Source organism: Amia ocellicauda, chromosome 10, assembly GCF_036373705.1.
Source record: "Amia ocellicauda isolate fAmiCal2 chromosome 10, fAmiCal2.hap1, whole genome shotgun sequence".
Lineage (NCBI taxonomy): Eukaryota > Metazoa > Chordata > Actinopteri > Amiiformes > Amiidae > Amia > Amia ocellicauda.
The window spans coordinates 25,004,383-25,016,527 of record NC_089859.1 but is presented as its reverse complement, the minus strand read 5'-3'; positions in this window follow the sequence as shown (position 1 = coordinate 25,016,527).

The following is a 12,145-nucleotide window of genomic DNA, read 5'->3' as shown; positions in this document are numbered from 1 at the left end:
CTTATTGTTTGAAAGCGTTGAGAGGTTTGCTTTGTCATTGAGAAACATATGTATATAACAAAATCGTGAAATGTAAATATGAGTATATTTGGATTTCAAGTATTAGGCATGCAAGTTCAGACTTCAGTGAAACAGCAGTGACATGCTGCTTTGCTATAGTCTTGACCTCATATTTATCAGTTTCAGGAAGTGTTGCTGCTGCATATTTTTAAATGTTGTTTTTTTTACATGCATTCACATTGTTACAAACATCCTTTTCTCTTAACTGAATGTTAATTGAATTGAACGTGTGTTGGTACATTTGACAAGACAAACAGTTTTGCTGAACAAAGACTTGTGACTAGCTGCCTTAAAACTTATTTTTTTCCAGACTATTGATTAGCCATTTCCGTCGGGGCAAAGTGACAGTGAAAAGCAGTTGCCATGGTAGCAGCATGGTGGAAAGTCATCCTCAACGACACGCAGCACCTGGATAAAAATTAGAGTAACTTTTTTGAAGAGGTTAACAAGTAATGGTACAGCTATTTGTGTTTCTGGATATATATATGCAGTGCCTATAGATTGTCTACACCGCCTTTCAAATGTTCACATTTTGTTGCCTCAGCCTGGAATTAAAAAATGTAATTCAAATTTAAATGCATTAATTTAAAAGTCTAAACATCCTACACCATAGCTTTCAAGTGAAAAATACATTCCATACATCTGTAAAAATAATGAAATAAAGAAATAGTAATAAAAAATCAAAACAGAAGTAGCTTGGTTGGATAAGTATCCACCCCCCATGTAATGCCAATCCTAAGCAATTCCTTTCAAAATCAAGTTAAGTGGCTTCCACCTGTGTTAAACTGTAACGATTCCTGTGATGTCGGGATACATTCAGCAGTTCCTGTAGGTTCCCTCTGCTGCGTAGTGAATTTCAAAGCAAAGACTCACCATGAGCACCAAGGGTCTTGAATATCCCTTGGAGCATGATAAAGACAATTCTTACATGAAAGGTATATGGCACCACTAAGACCTTGTCTAGATCAGGCCGTCCCTCCAGACTGGATGACCGAGCAAAGAGACAGATCAGAGAGGCCACCAAGAGGCGAGAAACAGTTAACCTTTCATTACTGGTGTATTTTTTAAATAATTTAATTAACACCATTGAATGTGCTTATGTTTTTGAAGTATGGTTTCTAAAACCTATACAAATAAGCATTGTTTTTTGTTTGTTTGATTGCTTCTTTGTTTTGAAATAAATCAAATTGAAGTATATTATGTAATTTAATAACACCTCCAAATGAACTATTAAAGTCTAATACTATGTTTATTTTTCTGTTGCTATGCTCCTGTGTTGTGTTTTAATCTCAGCAGGTCATCAGTTGCATTTCCAAAGAGAATCTGGGATCCTTGCCTATCCTTATACATCTGTGATTTCCATCAAATGCTGAATTAATCAAGGCTATTTTTCCATAGTTCCATATTTTTAAAAGGTCCAAGATAGACAGGAATGAGTCTAGAGGTTTGGCAGGTTTTGACATGCCTTGGTAATTTTTTGTTTATAGATAAGGGTAGGACAGGACAAGGACACTTACAGGATAACACCCAGGTTCTGTTGCCACACATTAAACTTATCAAATGAGAAATGTTTAAATTGTATTGTGCAATGTCCAGTACAGACAAGCATGTTTAAAAAATACATATGGGAGGTGATCCTGCAGCACTTTAAACATGCCAAGATCTATATTCTAGAAATGTAGAACTGTGCTTTGTGTTCTAGAGACAGAGATAACATGGCAAACCAAGACATCCTTCGTCAAAGCGTGTCACCAACACAGAAAATGTATGGAGCACATTTAAGAGGGGGGGAGGTCTAGTCAGATTTGCCAGGGAGCAATGAGCCCAGAGCAGTGACAATGTCATGTTTGCCTCGGGGGCTTGGGAACAGGGGACCCAAATGCATTGCTGGATCGCAGGATGGTCGGACAGGCGTGGGTCGGGTACCAGCGGATCAGGGCAAACAAGGGCTGGACAGAGATGTGGTCGTGGTCACGGGCGATGGTCGGAGGAACAAGGGCTCGGAGGAACAAGGGCTCGGAGGAACAAGGGCTTGGATTCGCAGGCAGAGCTGACGAAACTTCGCCCCAACTGAGGGAATTGAGGGGTTTATAAGGGGGAGCAGGAACCAGGCTTGGGAGGTGCAGGGTGAATGGGAACAGAGGGATGGAACCGGAGTGCACATGGGTGACCGGAATGTTAATTGACAGAGTGAAGAAAGCAGGGAGAAGGCAGGGAATTGGCGGCCTCTAGTGGGGATAGAAGGGGAGTGCTAGGGGACCATGACAGACAATTAATGGGGAATCCATCCAGGAAACAGTCATCCCACTATTACCACCAATGTTAATGCCATGGTGATACATCCCAAACAACAGTGTTTAATTTATCTTAACTTCTGTACGATCTGGACAACTAGTCCCTTTAGTTTCCATCTAGATAAACTCTGCCTGGCCCATCCCAAATATGCGCCTGAAATCATTCCTTTGACCCGCCCACTTGGCAAGAAATCTCTTATCATAACCCACATCAAACCAATGCAAACTAATTGCCGAACTCTCTAGTTACCAACTCAGTAAGTATTTACCAACCTTTTAATTGCCACCAGCAAATTGATAATTTACAATGCAGAATCCCCCCAGGTGACAGGGTGGTCCTTAGTCTGCACTATTGACTATTGACCTTGACCCTGCATGTTATAACATTAATGAAATAATTCAATAATTAATGTTGTTTGAAGTCTCCTACAATGTGTCTGCATATGCACCTTAGTTTCAATTCAAAACATTTATATTATTGGTCAATACTATTTTCTGTCATCATTATTCAATAGTTAAGTCTAGCAGCTTCTTTTCTTCTTCTCCTATATACCTATATTGTAAAAGATTCCTAACAAGACATGGTAACCTTCTTTGTGTGGAAATACATGAAATCATGTTGTTTGAATGTAACTTTATCCAGTACCACAGGAAAGCCTCAAAGGGGAATGCCTTACAACAATACATTTTTCACATTTTTAAATTCATATTTCATAGTAATTAAGATTTCTTGAGCTGCACGGATTACAGCGAGGCTTACTTTCCCGCTTTTATGCAAAAACAGAGGATTAATGGTTAACAATTTTGTCAGGTTTTAATATGTCACATTCATTTAATTCATAAATAGACGTATTATTAACACATCAAATGTCTAGCTCTTCAAGTAGCATGTCTCTTCTTAATAGTTACCTTTAATAATGACTAGTCAAGCGAGACATGCTTTGCTTTGGGCTGGTTTTATAATGGAGATCTAGTCGCATGCATTTTGAGATGAATAATCCTATTTGTCTAATTAGGCAGGGGTAATAGACCCCTATGAAAGATGTGATAGCTTGCTGTGACTAGATAGGATTGTTGAGATACATGTCAATAACTGAGGGGTAACTAGTAATTACTAAGCAGATTTATATTTTCATACAGCACAAAGACAATTTCTGTGCAGAGTAGATTTGAGGGCTTTATTACTGTCTGGAGTTAAATAGGGGAAAGGCAAGTTAGTAAATTCTTAATTCATGGCACTTTTATGCTTGTTGTGCATTTTTTATGGCTAATCCAATGTTCATAAGGACAAGCAGATTGAAAGAAAAAGGACGCATCATAATCGTAAAGTAGGATTTAAAAATCATAGCTGTCATGTATAAGGTTTTTTTTTCAGCAAAATATTTGTCATTAGAAAAAAAGGTAAGAGAAAAACTGCTTAATAAATTCTTCTGTTCAAATTCAACTAATCTGTGTGCGTTGGTTGTCACGGATCTTTCCCTGTGTGATTATGTCTTCTGTTATACAGATTCATATGCTTTAAAATATTCATTAAATTTACACATCCACTAATTTCAAAGGCATAACTCTGATACAGTGGCTATAGGAAGTATTCACACACCCTACTTTTTCATATTGTTGTGTTACAACCTGACACTGTGATGCATTTAAATGTTTTTTTTTCCCTCTACAACCTATTAAACACATGGAAGAGACAAGAGTATATTTATAGTGAAATAACAGTTAATGAAGAATAAATTGCAGCAATTGCAACTGTGAGCCTTTTGGGGTACATCTCTACCATGTTTGCACACCTGGATTGTGCAATATTTGTCCATTCTTCTTGAGGAAATTGTTCAAACTCTGTTGGATGGGGATTACTGGTGTTCAGCAAACTTCAAGTCTTGTCACAGATTTTCAATCAGTCCGGACTTTGACTGGGCTGCTGTAGGACATTCACTTGCAATGAAATCTTTTTATACCCTTCCCCTGATCTGTGCCTTTCCACAACTTTATGGTTGTGGCTTTGCTTTGAATGCACTACCCAACTGTGGGACTTTACAGAGGCAGGTGTATTTAATCTGTAATCATGTGAATCACTTTTATTGCACACAGATGGACTCCATTCAACTTATTGTGTGAATTCTGAAGGCACTTGGTTGCATCAGTGCTTTAAGAGTGGCATAGCAAAGTGGGTGAATACTTCTCGAATTAACACTTTGTTTTTTAGGGGGGGGTTTCAACCCCCCCTTGTTACATTGAAAATGTTGAGTAGGTTGTGTAAATCAAAAACTCCTATAGCCACTGTACGTAAGATGTCCAGGGTACAGTAGGGTAGATGTTATTTAATGTAATTTGTTAGACTCTATAATCCAGTGTTTTGTTTCATACAATTGGCTCACACAAATATGGAGTTAATATTTAAATATATTAAGTAATTGCTAAAATGTAAACCATATATATATGGTAAATTCAATCCACCTGATTGGTTTGTCATTAGTTTTAGTGACAACCTCACTTTCTGGAATGATCAATCACAGTGAAGTTTATAAGACAGGGTCAATTTATTGTTATATTTTATTTTCATCTTTAGAATCAGCTATTTGGAATGTATTTCTAATCTCTTCTGACATGGTGAAACATCACACATGAAATGATTAATGGAGATTAACAGTGATTTAACTGTAGTAAGCAGTTGTTTAATATGCCATGACACATCTTGTTAAAATTCAAAATATCGCCTCATAGCCCCAAACATGTTAACATTTATGAAGCACTTATGAAACATACCGGGAAAGGGGAGCTGTGGTCCTTTTGTCTATTTCTAATGCCACTACTAATCAGTCCCATTGTTGTAGCTAAAGGATACTTGACCTCTGTCAAATTCCAAATGCAGAATGCTCATTGTAATTATATCAAAATGCCAAACTGTTAGGACATGTTAAGAAGTGCTGAGGAGTGTTCTGGAGGTAATTTCTGGTTAATTTGGAGCTTCATTATGTTTTTTTTTCCCCAAACCACCGTTAGGAGTGATAGATGAGATTATGTTCAGTTAACATCAAAATGAAAGTGAAAGTCTCACATGAGCAAAATTAGACTTCTTGACTCCTATTCATACCACTTGTAATACTTGCTATGGATGAGATTTCAAACTGGTAAAGAACTGAAGGTCTTTTAAATTATTTGAACACAACTCTTTGTCAGCGAAAACAGTGAGAGCAGAGTTAAGCTAAACAGACTTTCATTTATTGGTGGGAGGATGGACTATTAATACAAATTATGGTTTTGTCTCAAGTGTTTTAAAAAATACAATCAAATTACTTTAAAGTGTATTATTGTGCATCAATGATTTCTCAGCTTGGTGGTCTGTGGTCAGCTGTTTTCTTGTGCTGCAAGACTTTTCTGTATCTTGACTATTCAAGATCAGTAGAACGTGCTGTGGAATTTGTACATTTCAATTTCTATGCAGATGATGCCCAGGTCTTCCTCTTTTCCCTCGTCCCCTCTCACATCTCCTCCAGTCTCTCTGCTATCTCCTCCTGGATGCATTCGCATCATCTCCAGCTTAGCCTGTACAAATCTGAACTTCTTTCCCTCCTCCTCCTTACCTTCTTCTGATCTCTCCATTTCAATTCTAGTGGAATCTAACACACTCACCCCCTCTTCTTCTGCTAAGACCCTTGGTGTCACCCCTGACCACATTCTGTTCAACTCCCAGAATATCTCAAGTCAACTGCAAATCCTTTTTTGTGCAACATACCCCGAATCTGTCCTTTCCTCACCAACTATTCGCCTCAGCTGCTCGTCCAGACCCTGGTTATCTCCCGCCTGGATTACTGCAGCTCCCTCCTGGCTGGCCTGCCTGCATCTGCTACCCGCCCGCTGCAGCTCATCCAGAACTTGGCTGCTCGTCTGGTGTTCTCTCTGCGTCGATTTGCACATGCTGCTTACAGAATGCTGCTCATCTCTCCTTACACACATGCTACCTACAGATTCTCATCTCTCCGTACACTCCCGCCAGACCACTCTAGTTTTCCTGCACCAGGAGACTCTCTGAATCCCCTCTCTGCTCCCCTTCACTCCCCTCCACTCCTTTTCCACTCTCACCCCTATGTGGTGGAATAACCTTCCAACAGAGGTCAGGACCACACAGTCCCTGACCACCATTAATCAAGACACATCTGTGCAGACTGTACCTGTAATACAGCAGCCAGACCCCCTGGTACTTTCTTATTAAACTATTCTTCCTTATGCTCCTGCTTACTGAGGTATTGTTAGCACTTTCATTTTACCGAATCTTCTCCTATGCCCACCACTCCCTTTAGCACATATTTAACTATATTTTGTCAGCACTTATTAGCTCATTGTACCAAGATGTATGCTGATTATATTTTGTAGTACTGCACTTTGTAATGATTTTTAATGTTTGCAATGTAAACTGTAAATTGTAAGTACAGAAGCTTATTAGTTCCACAGAGAAAAAAATTATGATCCGGTTATATTGAGATAATATTGCATCATTTCGCAATAATTATTGTATTAATACGAGATAATATTGCATTATTTTGCAATACTGATTGCGTTAATACGAAATAATATTGCGTTATTTCGTCGACACAGAAAAAATATATTATTGCATTAATATGAGATAAAGCATTATTTCACAATATTTACTGCGTTAATATGAGATCATTTTGCATTATTTTGCAGTACACTGAACGTGACAAAATAAATAGTTTTGTTAACAGGTAAGTTTTAAGAAGCTTTTATAAGAATTGTAACAATGGCAAAAAACATTATAGCTAATACATAATCAAAGCGGTGATACAGAGCCCTTTACAATTGGCACTGATTTAAAACCATGCTTGCTTTTTTTCTCCAAACACATTTAGGATGCATTGTGAGTATGATTAATACCTGTGCTGCCCTTTTGCCTTCTGCTAAGCAGCAAGTTAGTAATACATCAAGTAATTGTGTTTTACTGTAACCCATGTCTGGTACACAACATGTATCAATTAGGGTAGTCTCCAGATGGGTTTATCTGGAGGATTTTGTAGCAGTCAATTATGACACTTCACACATACTCATAGTTAATAACTGCCCAGGCCATGACAAAATCAATAGACAAGAGGAAGGAGGCTCTCTTGGGCGGCACTAATGTATCCTGTGGAAACTACAGCTCTTTTATTGTCTCCCTGTCCTCCAGGAAGAGAAGTGATGGAAAAGTAATTCAGGCAAAAATATAACTGCATGAAGCAAAGTGAAAATAAAAATGTAAGAATCTATGAATTCACATTCCAAATTTCCATGATCGGCTTAATGATTCTCGACTGCACGAGTGAGATGTATAATTTCCCTCACTGAGTTAAGATGCAGGACACCAGTCAAGAATCTCACAAGAAATGTACGTGGGTCCAATCATCTGGAAAGCCCTTGGCCATGTCATTCCACGTCTACATTAATTAAACACTGGATGACATGCAAACAGAACATAGATGGTAAAATCTAGACAGGAGATTAGGTTAATTTTCAACCTTTTCCTATAATACAAATCCAAAATACAAATCCAGGTGGCGTTATCTAAAACAGCAAGGTTTTGGTATTGTGTTATACTGCATAGGTTTGAATAGTGATTGTTTCTGTTTGAAAAAGCTTAGAACTTTATTAAAAACACCATGTTATAGCAACTTAGTCAAAATTGTTGTTGCTTGCCTTCTTTTTCTTAATGTTATAATGATAATGATTATTAATATTGTTATTATTATTATTATGTATGATTAACTACTTAAACCATTTCCTCCAGAAATGCATCCATATATAAAACAACAACAACAATAAAACTATTTAACAATCCACCTCGATCTAGAGATGGCACAGTTCCTGAAAGGAGAAGCAAGGCAGGTGATTGGCGAGAGTGAGAGTGAGCGTTAGAGCGAGAGTGAGAGAGGAGTGTGACTGGATTACGAACTTGATTAAGGCTTCTGACCTATGCTTCCCAATTACGACTATGAGAACCCACTACACCCATGCCAGAGCTCTGTGATTGGGAAAGCGACTAGTGGCCCGAGAGTAGTTAGGGCAGCACTCTTGGTCTCAGGGAGCACTCTAACCTGGACTACGAGTTATTTTCTTTGCAAAGTCTTTGTCAAGGCCAGTAGTGGCTCATACTGATGGGGCGGTCCCTGAATCGCTAACCACACCCACTTTCAAAATCGTTATTTAAATAATGACGTGAAACTTACATGGAATTCATGCAAGCAGAGAGTCACGTGTGACTGAATTTTAGGCTGTAAGAGAATAGACAGTAAACTTGAGACCATTGCCGCTAGCAGCATACAAAATGCTGCAATTGCACATTAAAACATGGATTTCCTTCATCCTATAACACAAGTGTCCCCAACAAAAAAGGCACGAGGATAAACTAAATTCTAAAAATAGCCTACTCCAATTTAAACATATTTTCACAACAATGAGATGGATATGTTCGTTTTTAAATTGAAAAGAAATAGGATCAGCCTTCAGGTTGCATCCTCTTTTCAGTTTATTCTTGTGTTTCATAGTCTTATGTTTCAAATCTCTTACCCCTGTGTTAGTCCATATATCTCCTGTAATGATGATTGGAACAAAATGCAGGGAAAACAGCATACTGTACTCCATGTAGAGCAAACACAGAGCCATTTTCTCATCATATTTTCACGTGAAATTGTCCTGTTGTTTGTCCTTTATTTGTTGAGTAATGTTAATGTCTGGTCTGTTGGGGCCAAGTTGCTTAATTACTAAGTTTTTTTGTAATTGTAGTTGTTCAAATGTTTTTTTTGTTTTAAGAAACTCTACAGTTACACACATTAGCACAGCTGCATTGATCGCCATCTTTAAAAGTGCCTAACCATGTGGTCTGACACAAGGGACTGGTGGAGGGACCGGTGGAGGGCTCAGAGTTGTGCGGTGTGAGGGGCAGACGCTCGGCCTATGAGCCTCTATTAGCGCTTCCTGTAGTTCCCATATTTGACCACAAGGCACCATAATAAACCTACCTGCTGGAGTGGGGTGCTGAACTCCCCTGCCACAATAGTGCGCAATAGCTGGATTGAGACAGAATCGCTGAAATTGTGATTTTAACTTTAAATATCGACTTTTGCTGTCTAATTTGATTAATTGATTGTACAGAAACTTGGTAATATGTATTACAAAGTGATTTATGAGGAAGAACTATGTTTTGGGGCGGATACATTATTTAGTGTCCCCACCTGCCCTTATGAAGGAGCCTGGTCAAGGCTTTCCTTCGCAATAGCTCTCCACTGCTGCGATATATATATATATATATACACTCACCTAAAGGATTATTAGGAACACCTGTTCAATTTCTCATTAATGCAATTATCTAACCAACCAATCACATGGCAGTTGCTTCAATGCATTTAGGGGTGTGGTCCTGGTCAAGACAATCTCCTGAACTCCAAACTGAATGTCTGAATGGGAAAGAAAGGTGATTTAAGCAATTTTGAGCGTGGCATGGTTGTTGGTGCCAGACGGGCCGGTCTGAGTATTTCACAATCTGCTCAGTTACTGGGATTTTCACACACAACCATTTCTAGGGTTTACAAAGAATGGTGTGAAAAGGGAAAAACATCCAGTGTGCGGCAGTCCTGTGGGGGCGAAAATGCCTTGTTGATGCTAGAGGTCAGAGGAGAATGGGCCGACTGATTCAAGCTGATAGAAGAGCAACTTTGACTGAAATAACCACTCGTTACAACAGCAAAGCAAAGTATGCAGCAAAGCATTTGTGAAGCCACAACACGTACAACCTTGAGGCGGATGGGCTACAACAGCAGAAGACCCCACCGGGTACCACTCATCTCCACTACAAATAGGAAAAAGAGGCTACAATTTGCACAAGCTCACCAAAATTGGACAGTTGAAGACTGGAAAAATGTTGCCTGGTCTGATGAGTCTCGGTTTCTGTTGAGACATTCAGATGGTAGAGTCAGAATTTGGCGTAAACAGAATGAGAACATGGATCCATCATGCCTTGTTACCACTGTGCAGGCTGGTGGTGGTGGTGTAATGGTGTGGGGGATGTTTTCTTGGCACACTTTAGGCCCCTTAGTGCCAATTGGGCATCGTTTAAATGCCACGGCCTACCTGAGCATTGTTTCTGACCATGTCCATCCCTTTATGACCACCATGTACCCATCCTCTGATGGCTACTTCCAGCAGGATAATGCACCATGTCACAAAGGTCGAATCATTTCAAATTGGTTTCTTGAACATGACAATGAGTTCACTGTACTAAACTGGCCCCCACAGTCACCAGATCTCAACCCAATAGAGCATCTTTGGGATGTGGTGGAACGGGAGCTTCGTGCCCTGGATGTGCATCCCACAAATCTCCATCAACTGCAAGATGCTATCCTATCAATATGGGCCAACATTTCTAAAGAATGCTTTCAGCACCTTGTTGAATCAATGCCACGTAGAATTAAGGCAGTTCTGAAGGCGAAAGGGGGTCAAACACAGTATTAGTATGGTGTTCCTAATAATCCTTTAGGTGAGTGTATGTATATATTGCAAGTATGCTCAATTTAGCATTTTTTCAGTTAAATGCATTGTGTTTTAACTAGATAGTTTAGAGCACAGTAGTCAAATTAATTTTAAAAATATTCTGGTTTTATAGCACAAAATATATATTTTAAACTTTGTTAAGCTGCACATTATGTAGTAAGTAGTAGTAATAGTAGAAACAATTGTTTTAAATGTAGTGTCAGTAAAATGCAGCAAAAGAAAAAAGTAAATAAATCATCTTATGTATTTCAGTAGGGCAAATGCATAAGGCTTACACTGTACCATTATATTCCAATGTTATTTTCATTGATCAATAGTGTTTTTTTGTTTTGTTTTGTTTTTTAACAAAGCTAGTGGGGTTAAATTCAATGCGGTTTTACTTTTACCTCTTGGGATTGCAGCTTTGTGTTTGCAGTGATGTTTGCAGGTCATTAAACCAGAAAGCCATCTTGTGGTATCCACTGGAATGACATGCATTACTCTTGTCCTGTATGTTCTGTTAGTCTCAGGAAATTCCACTGCACACATGTGGAATAGCTTAATGTTTTAAGCCTCATATCAGCACATAAGGTTGAGATCTCCCATATCTATTGTATTTTGTGCATGACCGAAGAACAGTAACACTTGTCTTTCAAGTTCATGGATTTTATTGTAAGGTAAATTAAACAAAAACGTATATTTAAGATACAGGGTGAATAAATAAGTGTGGGTCTGAGAAAAATGACTCATTGTGCACAATTGATACTAGAACTATTTCAAAGGGTATGCATACTTTTTCCACAACTGTATAGTTAACACCTTCCAGTGTCTGCATTCATAGTATCGTCAATCAAAGAATACCATCACCACTTCATTCAGTACGCCAAAAACATGGTCAGGTCTTATGCAAATCGAAGCCAAAATTAACCATCTCCACTTCTTTGCCATATAAAGTGCCTTTACCACTGTTTTTTAGTCTCTTCCCCGTGATAGCATATGCAAATAATTCAGAGACCAAACTATTCAGAAAAATAAGTATTGCATGGTAAGAATGTGACTAAATATGAAACTAAGAGATCTTTGTGTGGAGTCCCACAACCACAATAAATCTCAACTTTTCGGGGAAAAATAGATTAACTGGCAATTACAAAAATGTACTCTTGAGGCAGAGGCCATGCACAAAACGAATTTCTTAGCTCTTCCTATTGCTGTATAAATCTGCATACATGAACTAATTCATACAGATCTTTAAAAAGACCCAGAAGGCTGCT